The 17849-nt window shown below is 44.5% G+C and overlaps 1 long non-coding RNA gene across 1 annotated transcript; it reads left to right on the forward strand.

Annotated features, from left to right (window-relative positions):
• The first annotated feature begins 8111 nt into the window (after positions 1-8111).
• On the forward strand, positions 8112-17376 carry LOC132814327 (uncharacterized). Its single transcript, XR_009644387.1, has 3 exons — positions 8112-8211; positions 14747-14852; positions 17293-17376. It is a non-coding gene; the product is annotated as an uncharacterized LOC132814327 (long non-coding RNA).
• Positions 17377-17849: the final 473 nt, after the last annotated feature.

Consider the following 17849-nt stretch of genomic DNA (forward strand, 5'->3'; position numbering starts at 1 on the left):
GGGGGCGAGCAGGTTTGAGGGGGCGGGGGGGCGAGAGGGTAGTGAGGGGGGGGCGAGGTGGGACAAGGTGAGCCAGTGGGGGCGAGGGGGGCGAGTGGGGCGGGGGGAGGGGTGGGTGGAGGGGTGGGGCCTAAGAGTGTTGTGCCAACGGCCCGAGACGGTGGGGGTGGGGGGTGGGAGTGGAGGAGAGGTTGAAGAGAGTCGGGGAGAGACGGAAGGAGAGTGCTGGCTGTGTCATTTCATCGTCTGTGAAACACATTAAGACCGGCGAAGTCCCTCATCCTGATAACGTTCTGGTCAGGACTCCAGTCACTAATTTGCTGCCAGGTTCTGATAAATAACCAAAAACACAACAGGAGTTGCACTTGCAGAGAATAAGGGAGCCACGGTTACATCAACATCAGAACACGAGGAGGCTATTTAGCTTCTTGAGCCTATTCCACCATTCACCCAAATCATGGTCATCTTCATCATCATGACAAATCCCTGTCTTTGTCCCATAATCCTTCAGCATTTTCATTCCAAATCTACCAACCTCAAATTTGAAATTTGCAAATAATTTCCAATCAATCGCTGTTTGTGGAACTTTATCAAACTATCCATTTCTGTGTATAAAAGTGTTCCCCGTTATCACACCTCAATGTTCTGACTCGAACACTTTATCTGTTTAATCTTTCTTCTTAAGTTAAGCCTTGGAATCCAAGTATCACTTCAGTAAATCTACACTGCACTTCCCCTCAGAGGGATACTCTCCTTCAGCCATGGTGCCCAGCCCTGACAGCTTGGTCTAACTAGGTTCGGATTTGCTGAAGCATGACTTCTAATCCTTTGGTATCTCGTCTTCTGTCGACATCAATGTCAACATTCCACCGGCCCTTGGTCACTTTTCTGAACCTGTTTGAGACATTTTCGTGAACTATACAGCTGGATCAATCCCACCAAGTTTCTTTGGAGTCCACTCTCTCTATTTTCACAATCACAAAATATCCGATTTTGATCCAACCTCTCACTTGCCGACATAAACTCATCTGTCGTTTTTTTTCATTTACTGAATCTATCAAGATTGCTTTCTAATGCTGTGCTTCCATCTACCTACACTTGGAATCGCTGTCATCTGCAGAGTGGCCCCAAATGTTGAATGTGGCTTTCCTTTCATTATGAATAGTGAATAATAAGATCTCCAACATCGATCCATGCAGGATATCACTAAACATATCCTTCCAATTAGAATACCTCTTACTATCTGCACAAATGTCTCTTGTTCAAATCAAATTCCTCTGCAAAAATATCTTTTGCATCTTATTACCTTTAATGAACAGTAGAAAGGTGTAAATTCAGGGACATGCTTCACAGTCAAATTTGCCTTGTGTTTATCTGATTGGGGGAGCAAGGAATCCCAATAAATATTAATCGTTGTCTTCACTATATGGGAACTCGATCACAAAGATTAACAATGTCAAGTATTTATTCTCCTTCATGATTTATAAACTCTGGGCACATTGTGACCGAGTGGGACTCGCTTTTTTTCAGAAACACAGGCCCTGCCCAACTTTTGGCTCACACTTGTTACACCATATGGTCCTTGTCCTCTCCATCTGAATCTCATGGCAAGGTACCTCGAACAAGGAGAGAAGCAACTATTCCAAGCACTGGGATCCAACTAATTGGTAACACCACTCACCCTAATACATAAGAGAAGCCGACTGGTCCCGCACTATGTCCCCATCTGAACCATCCTGCTGGCTGCGTTCCTTCCCCATATGAAAGTGGTGTTGGCTCTCTGGTGGCAGAAGGGAACGGAAGGATTTCTCTTCAATCTCATCTTTAGTTATTGGCTCGTCAAACTTATGGGAGTATTCAGTGGCAACAGAAGCAGAGGCTGTAGAGACAATAAATGATTGACATTGTTCTTTGTTATTTTCCATTGCTCACTGAAAGGTTTCGAACTTGAACTTGAAGTTAAGGGCTGAGCTAGAATCCTTGGATTAACTATCTGCTCAAGGAGCAGAGTGGGGTTACAATTATTGATTCAACACAACTTTGATATTGAATCACACATTGTTTAAGTTTCCTTGTGCACAACCACAGATCCAAGGGAAACACAAGGAACTTGGATTGAATAGGTTAAGCTCATGACTGAATAAAGGAATCTTGAATTAAAGCAGTGCAAGACATGTGCCTATTTGACCCACATATCCTTTGGGTAGGGAAGGAGTGCTAACGTAGCAAAAGATTTGATTGATTCAAATCATCTAACTGAAGAGACACATTTCCCTGCTTAAGTCATGAGATCATTGGAAGGACAAAACATCATTTCTGGTTAAAGAATTCACCTTTCTCACCAGGTAATGAAGGCACACTGTCTCTGCAGATTGAGTCGTTGGCCACTGTTTGAACCACCTCCTCAGTAGAGCTATTTCCCTTTTGTGTGGCCAGAGGTTCTGCTTTTCTCCAAGAATGGTAAGGGTGAGCTGTCTTGTATATTGCTGCCGCTGCTGCTCCTATAGAAATGTCACAGAACAACACAGATGCATAGTTTCAGGACACAAGAACAGGTTCTCAGTATCTGTGATTTACACAGGCTTCCTTCTCAACCTAAACCCATCAACATAGTTTTCTTTGATTTCTTGTATTCCAAGCTCCTCCTTGAATTCATCTGTTATTTGCTTCAATTATTCCTGATGAAGTAAGTTCTACATTCAAACCCCTTTTTGGTAAAGACTTTGTCGCCCTCTGCAAATTCCCCGTGAGATTTAATAGTGATTACAATTATATCCACAGATCCAGTGGATTCTGACATTCACAAGCAGAAACATCTTTTCCATGTCTACCCGATCAAACGTAACTGGACCATGTCACTCTTTTACAATGAGACAAGACTGTCCAATCTTACTTGATGAATTCAAATTCAGTTTGAATATAATTCCAGTAACTATTCTTTATCTTCCCTACTGCCTCTACATTCATATTACAATATGAAGATCGGAACTGTTTGCAGTGCTCCAAGGGTGATCTGTCCATGGTTCTACACATATCGAACACATTTCCATTCTGTCGTCCCAGAAATAAACCCATGATCTACTTTTCTATTTAACCTCACAAACTGGTGCCATTTGCTGCCAGTGACTCATTGCTATCTCCAGATCCCTCTGCCCTATTTAAGGACTTATTTCCAAAGAGGAAGTGGTCTCTTTATTCTTTTGACCACAGTGTACTACCTCACACATGGGTGGAGGTTAATCTTCCACAGCTTTGACTACAATATTCCCTTAACCAAATCTTCCCAACAGTAAGTCTTCCTAAAAACAAAACGCCAACATATTAATGTACTTAATCTCGTCAACTATTTCTTATTTGAAAAGCACTAACTGTCGAGCTCAGTTTTGAACAAACATCCTCTGCCACAGTTATCAAAATGCCACAAGCTGAACGACAACCACTATTTACATTCATATTCATTGCAGCCTAAGAATGAGAGGTGGTATCATTGAGGGTCTATAAAATGGTCAAGGGATTGACCAAGTAGAGGCAGAGAAGATGATTCAATCTACAATGAGTCGTCCTAAGTTTACAATGAAGGGAAAGTTGGAGGAATTACTTCTCTCAGAGGATGGTGAACCTGGGGAATTCCCTATCTCAGAACACTGTGGATTCTGGGACATAAAGTAAATTTAAATAAAAGAGACACAGACTTTTAATCAGTAATGGGTTGAAGGGTTAAGGAGGGCTGGCAGGAAAGTGGTGTTCAGGCCAAGATGAGATTCACAATCAAGCTGCCTAAATTTTAAACATGAACACTTCTTAATAGTTCACTCGATCCTAACGAAATATTTTGTGTGAAACAAATCACATGATACATAGTTATTCAGAGAACAAAACAAGTTTGTTCATTGAAGAACCCAGAGGAAAAGGTGATGAAACAATGTGAGTTTGATATACCTCAATCATCATTTCAAGTGCATTCTCTGCATAAATTCTCCTTTTCCTCCTCGAAGTATTCAACTTCTTGAATAATTGAGAGAATGAAGTCACAGTTGTACAATACATAAATCAGACCCTTCAGTCCAACTTGCCCATGCTGACCAGATATCCTAAATTAATCTAGTCCCATTTGCCAGCATTTGTTCCATATCCATCTTAGACCATAAGACATAGGAGTGGAAGTAAGGCCATTCGGCCCATCGAGTCCACTCCGCCATTCAATCATGGCTGATGGGCATTTCAACTCCACTTACCAGCGTTCTCCCCGTAGCCCTTAATTCCTCGAGGCAACAAGAATCTATCAATCTTAAACCCTCTCTACTGATTATCAGTTTATTTTACTTTATCAGCACTTGAAATACTGACTTTTTTTTCTCTAAACATTGGTGAAAGAAAACATAACTTCATTCATCCAAATTAATTTTGTAATCTTTCACAAAGAAACAAGTGAGAACAACATATAGCTGAGTGCAAACCAAAATACTGCAGCTGCACGATATCTGGGAACACTCTAAAGGTGAGGCACTGATACTTTGGTGTAACCTGCAGTCTGGCCAAATTGCAGCAAAATGCTGTTCAATTTTATCTGCAAACTATTGAATAAAATCCTCCTTGCACAATAATGAGGCAGCATTTTGGGATGTCATTTTTAAAATATATTATCAAAGTTACTCACAATTAAGAGTGATCACTTGGTGCTGTCTGCATAACACAGTACGAAAAGGAATTAACAGTAAAAAACACAATAACCCAAATTCAGAGTCACAAATTCATTGATGTTGCATGGGTCCAGCATTTACAAGTAATCAATTTTAAAAATAACTACAGATACATTTACTAACTATATTGGAGTACAGTCAAGTTTCTTACTGAACAGTGACAGGATTGGACAGAGTCCGCATGGATTTAAGAGAGGGGAATCATACTTAGCAAATCTACTGAAAGAATCTACAGAGTCGAATATTAAAGTAAGAAATAGCAGGACATTTAGAAAAGCTTATCATTAAACATGGTAGACTGGGTTTTGTGAAAGAGAAACTATATTTGACAAATTTGCGACAGTTCATTGAGGAGATAACTAGCAGGGCTGATAAAGGGCAATCCAATGATGTTCTGTATTTGGAATTTAAAAATGCAAATGATAAGGTGCTACATAAAAGTTAATTGCACAATTGAGGAGCTCATGGTATCGGGGTAATGTATTAGCATGGATTGAGGATTGGTTAACCACGCTGGCTGTTGCTGAGTCCTCACTTGCAGTGCTGTATACAATGTTAGCTCCCATATTTAATAAAGGATAAACCAACATCGGAGACCATTCAAAAAAGATTCACTTAGCTGCTTCGAGCATGAAAGGGTTGACCTATCAAGAATAGATAAGCAGGGTGATCTTATGGAAACAAGATTCTGAGGAGCTTGACAGGGTGGATGTTGACTAGATCTTCCAGCACCAGTGAAGTCTCAAACCAGGGGACATTACAGAGGGGAACATTCATTTTAGAAAAAGTCAAGAATTTTTTTCTCTCAGTGAATGGCTAGAATTTTCTCACCCAAACTTTAGTGGAAGTTAAATGTGGGAGGGGAATGGTTGGGTTACTCTTCGGAGGGTTGTGCTGGCTTGTTGGGATGAAGGGCCTGTTTCCACACAGTAGGGAATCTATGATTCTATCTCAAATTATTTTAAAAGAGGGCAGATAGATTTTTGAAATATTGAGCAGTTGAGGGCTATGCGGATCAAGCATAAAAGAGGTGTTGAGGTCTGGGTTGGCCCAGCCATGATCTGATAGAATGGGGGAACAAGCTGAAAGGGATGAATGCCTCCTCCTGCTCCGATTCCTCGAGGCTCCATTTCATGTTTTTTTTTGTCTCCAAAGAAGAGCGTAATACAATGTGCTAAAGATTTTTGATGTTGTGAAAATGGGGTGTTTATGTACTGATTCAGATAGCATTGATTCATCAATCACAGCTATACAGTCATGAGTAGGAAGGCAATTCCCTCCATGAATAAAGGAAATCTACTGTAGAGCTCAAGCAAAGGGAATTCTTACCCTCAGTCAACTCTCAACCCATCCTACCTCTTGCAAAAATGCCTTCCCGTTTTCCAATTCCTCCGCCTCCGACGTATCTGCTCCCAGGAGGACGAGTTCCACCATAGAACACACCAAATGGCCTCCTTCTTTAGAGACCGCAATTTCCTTTCCCACGTGGTTAAAGATGCCCTCCAACGCATCTCGTCGACATTCCACACCTCCGCCCACCACACCCCACCCCTCCAACTGTAACAAGGACAGAACGCCCCTGGGGCTCACCTTCCACCCTATAAACCTTCGCATAAACCAAATCATCTACCGACATTTCTGCCACCTCCAAAAAGACCCCCCACCAGGGATATATATTCCCTCCCCACCCCTTCCCGCCTTCTGCAAAGACCGTTCCCTCTGTGACTAACTGGTCAGTTCCACGCCCCCTACAACCCACCCTCCAATCCTGGCACTTTCCCCTGCCACAACAGGAACTGTAAAACCTGTGCCCACACCTCCTCCCTCACCTCTATCCAAGGCCCTAAAGGAGCCTTCCACATCCAAAGTTTTACCTGCACATCCACTAATTTCATTTATTGTATACGTTGCTCCCGATGTGGTCTCCTCTACACTGGGGAGACTGGGGGCGCCTCCTAGCAGAGCGCTTCAGGGAACATCTCCGGGACACCCCCACCAATCCACCACACTGCCCTGTGGCCCAACATTTCAACTCCCCTCCCACTCTGCCGAGGACATGGAGGTCCTGGGCCTCCTTCACCGCCGCTCCCTCACCACCAGACGCCTGGAGGAAGAACGCCTCATCTTCCGCCTCAGAACACTTCAACCCCAGGGCATCAATGTGGACTTCAACAGTTTCCTCATTTCCCCTTCCCCCACCTCACCCTAGTTCAAACTTCCAGCTCAGCACTGTCCCCATGACTTGTCCGGACTTGCCCTACCTGCCTGTCTTCTTTCCCACCTATCCACTCCACCCTCTCCTCCCTGACCTGTCACCTTCATCCTCTCCCCCACTCACCCATTGGACTCTATGCTACTTTCTCCCCACCCTCCTCTCGCTTATCTCTCCACGCTTCAGGCTCACTGCCTTTATTCCTGATGAAGGGCTTTTTCTCTGCACTTTGGATGCTGCATGAACTGCTGTGCTCTTCCAGCACCACTGACCCAGAATCTGGGTTCCAGCATCTGCAGTCATTGTTGTTACCTCCCATCACATGACCCAACATCTCAGCACAAGCAGGACACACTGCGCATGCTCCAGCCAACAGTGATCCCGGGTGATTGATGTCAGCACCGGACCAATGAAAGGACGGTGGGCGGAGCCGGAGTTTGATTCTCCAACCAATCACAGTGAATGAAGGGCGGAGCTAACGTAAACCATGTGATCACCCTCGCGCCTGACAGAGTCTCTGTAATGAAAGCTCGGGAAGTTATGGAGAGAAAGGATACGGTAAGGAAAGAAATAAACAGGGAAACGGGACAAAAACTGTGTTGCTATGAGCGGAGAGGTTTTACAAACAAATTGTGCATGTCGGAAAACACAAATTTGAACGTCCCAGTCCCGTGTTTGCAGTAAATGGGGAATTGCCTCAGCGGCTGCAGGCCTGAGTGAGCGCCGCCATCTTTATTCGGGACAACGATTCACTGGACACGTGCGGAGCCGCCATCTTTGTAGGGGGCACGGTGCAGCCAGGCGCATGTGCAGCCTCTCTCTGGTACAGAGTCATTGTGATGACAGCAGCCAATCCTGCTCTGATTCACCTCTGGGCTCCCTCAGGACCACTTTGTCAATGTCCAGCTTCATCAGTCTCCAACCATGGGGGTATGTTTGGTCTGTTTAGTACTGTATTATTACTTTTATAGACCCTTTGTAAATGAGTTTTTCACTGCGGCCCAGCCCCTGACCATGTGCTGCTCTATTATCAGATTACTTTTTCTTGAATATTTTTGACAGTCAAGAATTATTTTTTCCAATAAGCAAGTGTATTTTTATTCCATTTCTGACTATCAAATTCTGACCATTTTCATTCCCTGTAATTCATTTTGCACTCCCTGAAACATCAACTGTGTTTCCCCTTCCACAGATCCCAGTGATTAATGCCAAAGCCCTGTTGCCTGGGGAGAGGGTGATGTTTGACTTTCTTGTACAGCTGCAGTTTGTGTGGTGAAGGTGCTCCCACAATGTGGTTGGGTAAGAGACATTACAGATTATTCATTACAGCAACAGTGATGATTTGAAGATAATGTCCAAATCAAGAACAGTTTGTAGTTTTATTATCATGCTTTCACAAAAATATTATTGAGGACTTTAGATATGAGGCCAGAGATGGAGATATTTGGTCAGGTGACCAAAAGCATTGCCAAAAAGTAGGTTTTGAGGGATGTCTTAAAAGTGGAAAGCAGACCTGTGAGGTTTTGTCTGCAAATTCCAGACCATGGTGCTTTAGCAACTGTAGAATCAGCAAAACAATTGAAGTAATGAATTAACAAATCATTGGGAGTCTCGAAGAAAATGGGTTGTCGAGGTCTCAAAGGATGTGTGGTGAAGGGAGCTAGGGATGATCACAGCCAGGAATTATATGAAGAGTGAGTTTTCTAAATTGTTGTTGCTTATGAATAGGAGCCTTTTGATGGATCAACATGTTTTGGGAGAAGTGAGCACAGTTTTCAATTTTTCTTGAGATTACAGAGAGGTTGAATTTGGGAGGCTGGCTAGGAGTGTGTTTGGATAATTAAGTCTGGAGATAACACAAGGTGGATGAAAGTATATGAGCTGAGACAAGGGTAGAATCAGCTAGAAATAGTGGTGTTGGAGTGGGACTGGGCTGTCACTCTCACCTCACCTCTGGGATTCAGCTGGTTGTCAGGTTGTGAATCAGGGCGGTAATACAATCGGGAGCTGAGTGGCCCTGGTGGAGCCTAAAATGAGTGTCACTCAGCTGGCTGTTGCTGAGCAGCTGCTGCTTGGTAGCCCTGATGATGACATCTTCCATCACTTTACTGCTGATCGAGTTGGACTGATGGAGGGAAATTGCCTGGATTGGATTTGCCCTGTGTTTTTATTTGAACATCCCTGGGCAATGTTCCACATTGTTGGTAGATTCCAGTGCTGGAGCGGTACGTGGCTTGGTGGGTGGCAAGTTCTGGAGCACAAGCTATCAGTATTATTGCCAGAATGTTAGCAGGACCCAAAGCCTTTACACTACTTAACCATTTTGTTGATATTATTCAAACTAAATAGAACTGGCTTAAAACTCACATCTGTGACGTTAGGAACCACTGGAAAGGCTGAGATGGATCATCCCACTTTGCATCTGGCTGAAGATTGCTGCATATGCTGTCATCTTATCTTTTGCATGGATGTGTGAAACCCCTCCATCAGTAAGGGTGGGGATATCTGTAGTGCTTCCTGCAACTAGTTGTTTAATTGTCCATTACCATTCACAACTGGGTGTGGCAGAACTGCAGAGCTCTGATATGACCCATTGATTGTGGGATCACTTAGCTCTGTTGCTTGCTGCTGATGCTGTTTGATATGCAGATAGTCCTGTTTGGTAGCTTCACCAGGTTGGCACTTCATTTTTAGGTATGCCTGGTGCTGCTCATGGCATGCCCTCCTTTCCTGTCCATTGTGATGGGTGAGTGCGCGATGTACAAACCCATGAGATTACAGATTGTGTGGAGTACAGTTCTGCTGCTGTTGTTATCCCACAGTGCCTCAGAGAGATCCAGTTTGAGTTCCTACATCTGTCCCATTTAGCACGGTGATAGTAGCACACAGCACAAGGGAGGATTTCTCAACTTTAAGGCGAGGCTTTGTCTCCAAAAGGACTGTGGGATGGTCGCTCTTACCGATACTGTCATGGACAGATGCATTTGCAGCTGGTAGATTCATAACGATAAGATGTAGTATCTTTTTCCCTCTTGCTGGTTCCCTCACCACCTGCTGCAAACCCCATTTGAACAGTTCTGTCCTTGAGGACTGAGACAGCTCAGTCTGAGCTACTCTATCAGCTACTGAGTTAGACTCACCTTCCCAGAAGTCCTTCGCTCCTACCTCGCACCTCTAATATTCCATGTCTTTTTTTCACTGGAGAAGGATGTGGAAGCTAGAGAGTTTGGAGAAATGAATAGTGATAACTTGAAAAGTGTCTGTTACAGAGGAGGAGTTTCAGGATGTCTTAAATTGCATCAAGGTGGATAAAGCCTTGGGACCTGATCAGGTGTATTCCAGAAATTTGTGGGAAGCTCGGGAAGTGATTGCTGGGCCCCTCCCTGACATATTGGTATTATCGTTCGTGACAGGTGAGGTGCTGGAAGACGGGTGCCATTCTTTTTTTTTAAAAAAGGTGGTAACAAAAGGCCAAGGAACACGAGAACAGTGAGCCTGAAGTCAGTGGCAGGCAAGTTGTTGGAAGGGATTCTGAGGGACAGGATTTACATGTATTTGGAAAGACAAGGAATGATTAGAGAGTCAGCATGGCTTTGTGCGTGGGAAATTGTCACTCTAACCTGATTGAGTTTTTTTTTGAAGAAGTGCTAGGAAGATTGATGAAGACAGTAAAAAATGAGGTCTGCATGCTGGAGATCACAGCTGAAAATGTGTTGCTGGTCAAAGCACAGCAGGCCAGGCAGCATCTCAGGAACTATATGGGCATTGAACAAGGTTCCACAAAGCAGACTGGTTAGCAAGGTTAGATAACATGGAATGCAGGGAGAACTATCTATTTGGATACAAAACAGGCTTGAAGGTAGGAGACAGTGGGTGGTGATGAAGGGTTGCTTTGTGGACTGGAAGTCTCTGAAAAGCAGTGTGCTGCAGGAATGGATATTGGGTCCTTAAATAAATGACTTGGATGTGAATATATGAGGTAGGTTTACAGAAAATACAAAATTGTAGGTGTAGTGGACAGTGAAGAAGGTTAGTTTAGAATACAACAGGATCTTGATCAGATGGGCCATTCGAGTGAGGAATGGCAGATGGAGTTCAATTTAGACAAATGTGAGCTGCTGCATTTTGGTAAGGCAAATCAGGACAGGACTTAATGTATTTAATGGTAAGTTCCTGGGGAGTGTTGCTGAAAAAAGAGGTACATTGTTCCTTGAATGTAGAGTCGCAGGTCGGCAGGTAGTGAAGGTGGTGTTTGGTATGCTTATATTTATTGGTCAATGCATTGAATACAGAAGCTGGGACGTCATATTGTGGCTGGATAGGACATTTGACAATGAGAACCTTTTTCCACGTATGGAGTCAGCTATTACGAGGGGGCATAGCTTTAAATTAAGGGGAGGTAGGTATAGGACAGATGTTAGGGGTAGATTCTTTACTCAGCGAGTCGTGAGTTCATGGAATGCCCTGCCAGTAGCAGTGGTGGACTCTCCCTTTTTATGGGCATTTAAACGGGCATTGGATAGGCAAATGGAGGATAGTGGGCTCGTGTAGGTTAGGTGGGTTTGGGTCGGCGCAACATCGAGGGCCAAAGGGCCTGTACTGCGCTGTATTTTTCTATGTTCTTTGTTCTATGATAAAGCCATTTCAGGAATTCCGTTTTCAGTTCGAATGTTCCTGTTCTGAGAAGGATGTTGTGAAACTTGAAATGGTTCAGACAAGATTTACAAAGATTTGCTACAGTTGGAGGATTTGGGCTACACAGAGGCTAAATAGGCTGGGGTTAATTTCCCTTGAGAATCAAAGACTGAGAGGTGACGTTTGGGAGATTTATAAAATCACGAGGGGTGTGGATATGGTGAACAGCTGGGGTCTTTTTTTCCCCAGGTTAGGTGAGTCCAAAACAAGACCACGTGGGTTTAAGTTGAGAGGGCAAAGATTTAAAAGGGATCAAAGGGGCAACGTTTTCAAGCTGAGTGTGGTGTGTGAATGGAATGAGCTGCCAGATGAAGTAGTGGAGACTGATACAATTACAACATTTAAAAGGCATCCGATTGGGTACGTGATTAGGAAGGGTTTTGAGGAATTCAGACCAATAGCTGGCAAGTGGGACTCCGTTAGTTTAGGATTCCTAGTTGGCATGGGCGAATTGGTCCATTGTTTCTGAGCTGTACATCTCAGCACAGATAATTCTTGGATCTGAGAAGGTTAAGCAGTGATTTCGACCAGGTGCAAATTTGTTTCTAGGATATTTTAATTTGCAGAGAGAGGGGAATTGTTAACAATGTCACAATATTAGTAACTACTTTAAGTTAAATGGAAAATAATGTGAATATGTGACCTATATTTTACTGAGTACATTCTGAGCATCTGGAACAGTCTGAACAGCGGGTGGACACAGATTCAGCAGGTGTTCTCAAACAGATTTGCAATTTTACTTCTTACGGAAAGATTGGGAGGCTGTGGGTAAATGCGAGGGGAGTTGGGACGGATTTGCAGCATCTCCAGAGGGAGAGCACACAGCCTCAATGGGCTGAATAGCCCCCAGCCCCTGTGCTCTGTGATACTGCCCCATTCACTGTGAAGTATGAAGCTCATCCCAAGGCAGAGAGAGCGAGGAGCCCACCACTCACCTCACAATGGGGGATGGCTTGATTGACGGCAGCTCCAGACCAATGGGAGGAGAGTCTGTGTGGTCCTGCAGCCAATGGGAGTGAATGAGGGGTGTGGCCAGCAAGACGACACCTGTCCATGAGCTGTGCAGGTGCAGTGTCACTGGGTGGGGGTGGGAGAGACAGCAGAGACTGGGACAGAGGCTGTAGGACCTGAATTACAAACTCCCGGTAAATTAAAACCAAAAGAACTGCAGATGCTGTAAATCAGAAACAACAACCAGGAGGTTCTGGAGAAGCTCAGCAGGTCTGGCAGCATCTGTGACGAGAAATCAGAGTTAACGTTTCAGATCCGGTGTCCCTTCCTCACAGCTGATGTTACTGTGAGAACAAATGTTGGTTTATATGCAGAAGGTAGGGTTTAGGGAGGATGTAAGGAGTAAAGGGTAGGTAGGGATAGAGCGAGAAGAATGGTTGGATAAAGGAGTAGATAACGATCTGGCTGGGGGAGGGTGACTAGCTGTTAATGGAGACTATTAGTGGCAAACCATAGGTAGTGTGTAATGACAGGCTGTGAGAACAAGGCCTAGTGTGTGGGGTAGGGGGCTAGGACATGGGGTTGTTAAGCTATGGTTAACCACTAACTGTCTCCGTTGTAAGCTGTTCCCCACATACATCACTCCACGATTGGGGCTGCAGATGGGCGGCACAGTGGTTAGCACTGTTACATCACAGCGCCAGAGACCCGCGTTCAATTCCCACTTCAGGCAACTGTCTGTGTGGAGTTTGCACATTCTCCCCGTGTCTGTGTGGGTTTCATCCGGGTGCTCCGGTTTCCTCCCACAGTCCAAAAGTGTGCAGATTAGGTGAATTGGCCATGCTAAATTGCCCGTAGTGTTAGATGTAGGGGATTGGGTCTGGGTGGGTTGCTCATTAGAGGGTTGGTGTGGGCTTGTTGGGCCAAAGGGCCTGTTTCCACACTGTAAGTAATCTAATCTAAAAAAAACCTCTTGAATATCTTTCCTAACCCCCCCTGTCCTCCTTTAATATGTATCTTAAAGTTGTTCTCTTTAATCAATGTTTCCAGCTTTCGTGAAACACTTTAGGAGAATTGTCAGTGTGAAAGGCTCCATAAAATGCAGGTAGTTGTTGTTAATGTCTGACATCAGGAGAAACAGGGATGAACCCTCACTCTTATACCTCTTATAAGAAGATGGGGCTGGGACTGGAAGACCAGGCAGTGCCTGTCGGTCCTCCAACCAATCGGAGTGAATGAGGGGCGTGGCTATAAGCAACCACGTGATCAGCTTCACTGGCAGCACAGTGTGTGTTGTGACCAAGGCATTGGGAATGTGTGAAGGTGCAGGGCAGGGTTAAGGAAAGGCATATTGACCAGGAAGGGAAGGAAATTTTAATGGAACGGGCTGAGACGTTTTACAGAACTTAGTGCACATCGGAAAACACAAATCTGAAAATCCCAGGACCGTGTTTGTGGCAAACGGGAAAATGCTTCAAATGGTGAATGGTGCGAGTGAGAGCCGCCATCTTTATTGGGGGCAGTGATTCATGGGACATGAGTGTGGCAGCCAACTTTGTGAGGGGCAAGCTGCAGGGGGACACATGCACAGCTTTGCCTGGCAGGGAGTGATAGGGCAGGTTTTACAGAGTGTCAGAGTCAGGGTGTTTTCAATGTCAGAGTGTGATGCTGGAAAAGCACAGCCGGTCAAGCAGCAGCCAATCGGTGGGAAGGAAGATGGACAAGAAGGTGGTGCCGAGTTGGAAGGCTGGATCTGGGATAAGGTGGGGGGAGTGGAAATGAGGAAACTGGTGAAATCCACATTGATCCCATGTGGTTGGAGGATCCGAACACAGAAGATGAGGTGTTCTTCCTCCAGGCATCAGATGCCTGGGATTTGGCGGTGGAGGTGGCCCAGGACCTGCATGTCCTTGGAGCGGGAAGGGGAGTTAAAGTGTTGGGAAACAGGGTGTTTGGGTTGTTCAGTGTTTTACTGTTACTTTCACAGACCTTTTGTGAGTTAATTTTCCTCTGCTGCCCAACCCCTGACAACGTGCTGCTCTCTAAACGGACTGAATTTTCCACAATCACTTTGCCAGTGAATCATTCCTTTTTACAACAAAAGAGTGCATTTTCCTTCCATTTCTGACCATCAAATTCTGCAACATTTTAATTCCCTGAAATATCAACTGTGTTTCTCCTTCCACAGATCCCAGTGATTAATGCCAAAGCCCCATTGCCTGGGGAGAGGGTGATGTTTGACTTCCTGTACAGCTGCAGTTTGTGTGGTGAAGGTGCTCCCACAATGTGGTTGGGTAAGAGATGTTACAGATTATTCACTCAGCGACAGAGAAAAGTTGAAAATGTATGTGCAAATCAACAACAGTTTGTATTTTTATAATTTCACGAAATACTATTGATGATTTCTGACATTAGGCAACAGATGGGTATATTAGGTCAGGTGATCAAAAGAATTGCCAAATAAGCAGGTTTTCGGGAATACCTTAAAGGAGAAAAACAGATATGAAAGGGTTAGGATAGGAATTCCAGACCGTGTTGCCTTGGCAACAGTAGAAACAGCCAATCCGGTGAAGCAATGAATAAAGACATCGTTGGGAGTCTGACAGAAAATGAGTTGTTGAGGTCTCACAGGTTGTGTGGTGCAGGGAGACAGGGATGTTCACAGCCAGGAATTACATCAAGAGTGAGAATTTTAAGTTGCTTGTAAACGGGAGCCTTTTGTTGGATCAACAACTTATAGAACAAGCGAGCACTTGGGCAATAGAGTTTTAGATATTCTTGATATTATATGTAATTTGAATGTGGGAGGCTGGCCAGGAGTGTGTTTGGATAATGGAGTCTGGAGATAACACAGGGATGGAGCAAGTATTTCAGTAAATGAGCTGAGACTAGGGTGGGGTTGGGTGATCTCACGAATGGAGAAATAGAATGTAGAGTCAGGAACCTCCTCCTCATCATCATCATCATCACTCCCCCTCACCGATTCACAGATATTGTTCCTTGTTCTGTCTGTCTTTTCTGGTTATGTCCTGCTCACACATTCTGCTACCAACTAATATTTTACTTCAAGGTTGTTGGAAAATCCTTCTCCATCTCCACTCTCCCTTTCCTTTCTGAAGTCCTTGTATTCGGTGTCCCTCAAGGATCTATCCTTGGTCCCTCCAGTTTCTCACCTACATACTGCCAGGAGGTGACATCGTCCAAAAGCACTGTTAGGTTTCACATGTACACTGACAATGTCCAGCTCTACCTCCCCATCATCCCTCTCCATTGCTCCACTGTTATTCTGTTATCAAACTGCTAACCATGCTCCCACTACTCGATTAGCTGCAATTTCCTCCAATGAAACATTGCAATGGTTCAACCCATTGCCTTCAGTTGATGTTACAAATTCCTTTCTCTCACTGGGAACTGAGGCAGAGCTACACTCTTCACAATATTGCTCTCCTATTCTGACGCCAAGGTGACCTTCTGATCAGACATCTACACAATCACAAGCACCAGGAATTCCAATCTGTAAAATGTTGCTTGTCTCCCCCTCGCCCCAGCTCCATTGCTACTGAAACCCCTTACCCGTGTTGGTGTTGCATTAAAGTTGACAAAACTAAAACAGAACCCTTGATTCTGCGACTGACCCAGAGTCTGGTTCTAGGTTCCCTCATGCTGGGACACATCCTGTCAGTCTTTACCTTGTCAAACCCCTGAGGAAGCCGATATGTTTGAAAGAGTTCACTTCTCATTCTTCCCAAATCGAGTGAGTAGAGTACCGACTTCTTCAGCCTTTTCTTAAAAGAGAATCCCTTCAAACCAAGGATCATCCCAGTCAATCTTCTCTGAATGCCTCCGATGAAGTGATGTATTCCCTTAAATAAAGGGAGCAAAACTTCTCATTACTCCAGATGTGGTCTCACTCGCACTGTATAAAGTTGTTCTCAGGTATATACTTCAAACTCTTATACTGCAAATCCCTTGAAATCAGGAGCAATATTCCATTCCCCTTCCTGATGACCTGGTGTAACTTTGTGCTAGCTTGCTTTGTTTCCTGCACATTTACCTCTTGGTCCCTTTGTGGTGCAGCTTTCTACAGTTTCCACCAATTAAATAGTCCTCTGTTCTTTTATTATCTCCTCCAAAATGAACAACTTCACATTTTCCCAAGTGATACTCCATTTGCCAACTTGTTGCCCACTTCTCCAATGAATCCCTCTGTGTAAACTGTTTATAATCCTTTTGGAACTTTACTGTTATGCCTTTCCTAGGAGATTTTCCCCATCATTCTTCTAAACTTTTCCTGGGAACACTGGGCAGTGGGAAGCATGCAGAGTTCCTGCCTTTTAAGGGATACTCTATGGAATGACTGGGAGGAGCTTACTGCCTATTTGGTCAGAATGGTGACAACTTGCCCATGAAGCTGCATGAGCCTTTCACCCCCCCCCCCCCCCCCCATGTCTTATTGCTGAGGCACAGCGGCAGCACGGAAGGAAAGCAGTAAATCCTGCTCTCCACATCTCACTAACACTTGGAAAATTCTCTCCCATGTGTCAAAGATCTGCCCTGTTTAGTCACATGAAGTCCCAAGATGGAAACTGATAGAAACCCACGTAGATTTCCCCCTGAATGACTGCTGACCTCCACAAGGGGTAATGTGTCCAGTCATCCTGGGCCAGGAGGAGGGGATGGTGTGAGTTTCTAACCTGATCTGACAGTGACGGATTTTATAAACTTGTATTACAGGTGGACATTCAGATGGTAACCTCAGTCATTGTAACACCAAACTCTGACAGAATTACTCAATTCATCAGGACCTGGATATTTGCATTTAGTTGTGAGTATTGTGTTCCAGCTCATTCCTATTTGATGCATAAAAGTTCTCCTTTGAATCAAACCATCCTGTCAATAGATCTCCCCCAAGTCTTTCATATATGTCTTGTCAACAGTTTATGATGAGCTGATGAGTGTAAGGTTGATTATTCTAATGTATAATTTCTGTAAACCCCTCTGTCACAGGGCACCCACAATTTCCTCTGCTACAAGGAGAACAACCTCAGTTTCCCCAAACCCCTGATTCCCCAATGTCTGTTTGCTCTCTATAAGGTACACATCAGGATTGTGTTGGAACATTCTCCACTTGCCTGCATCAGTGCAGCCCCTAACAATATTAAAGAAAGTGAACATCCTCCAGGACAAAGCACTGTGCCTGAGTGGTGTCCCACCCACCACCTTCAGCATTCCCTCTCCCCACCCCCGGGGTACAGTGGCATCACTGTGTAAAAGGGAAAGGCAGCATTGTC

This window comes from Hemiscyllium ocellatum, unplaced genomic scaffold, assembly GCF_020745735.1.
Source record: "Hemiscyllium ocellatum isolate sHemOce1 unplaced genomic scaffold, sHemOce1.pat.X.cur. scaffold_798_pat_ctg1, whole genome shotgun sequence".
NCBI lineage: Eukaryota > Metazoa > Chordata > Chondrichthyes > Orectolobiformes > Hemiscylliidae > Hemiscyllium > Hemiscyllium ocellatum.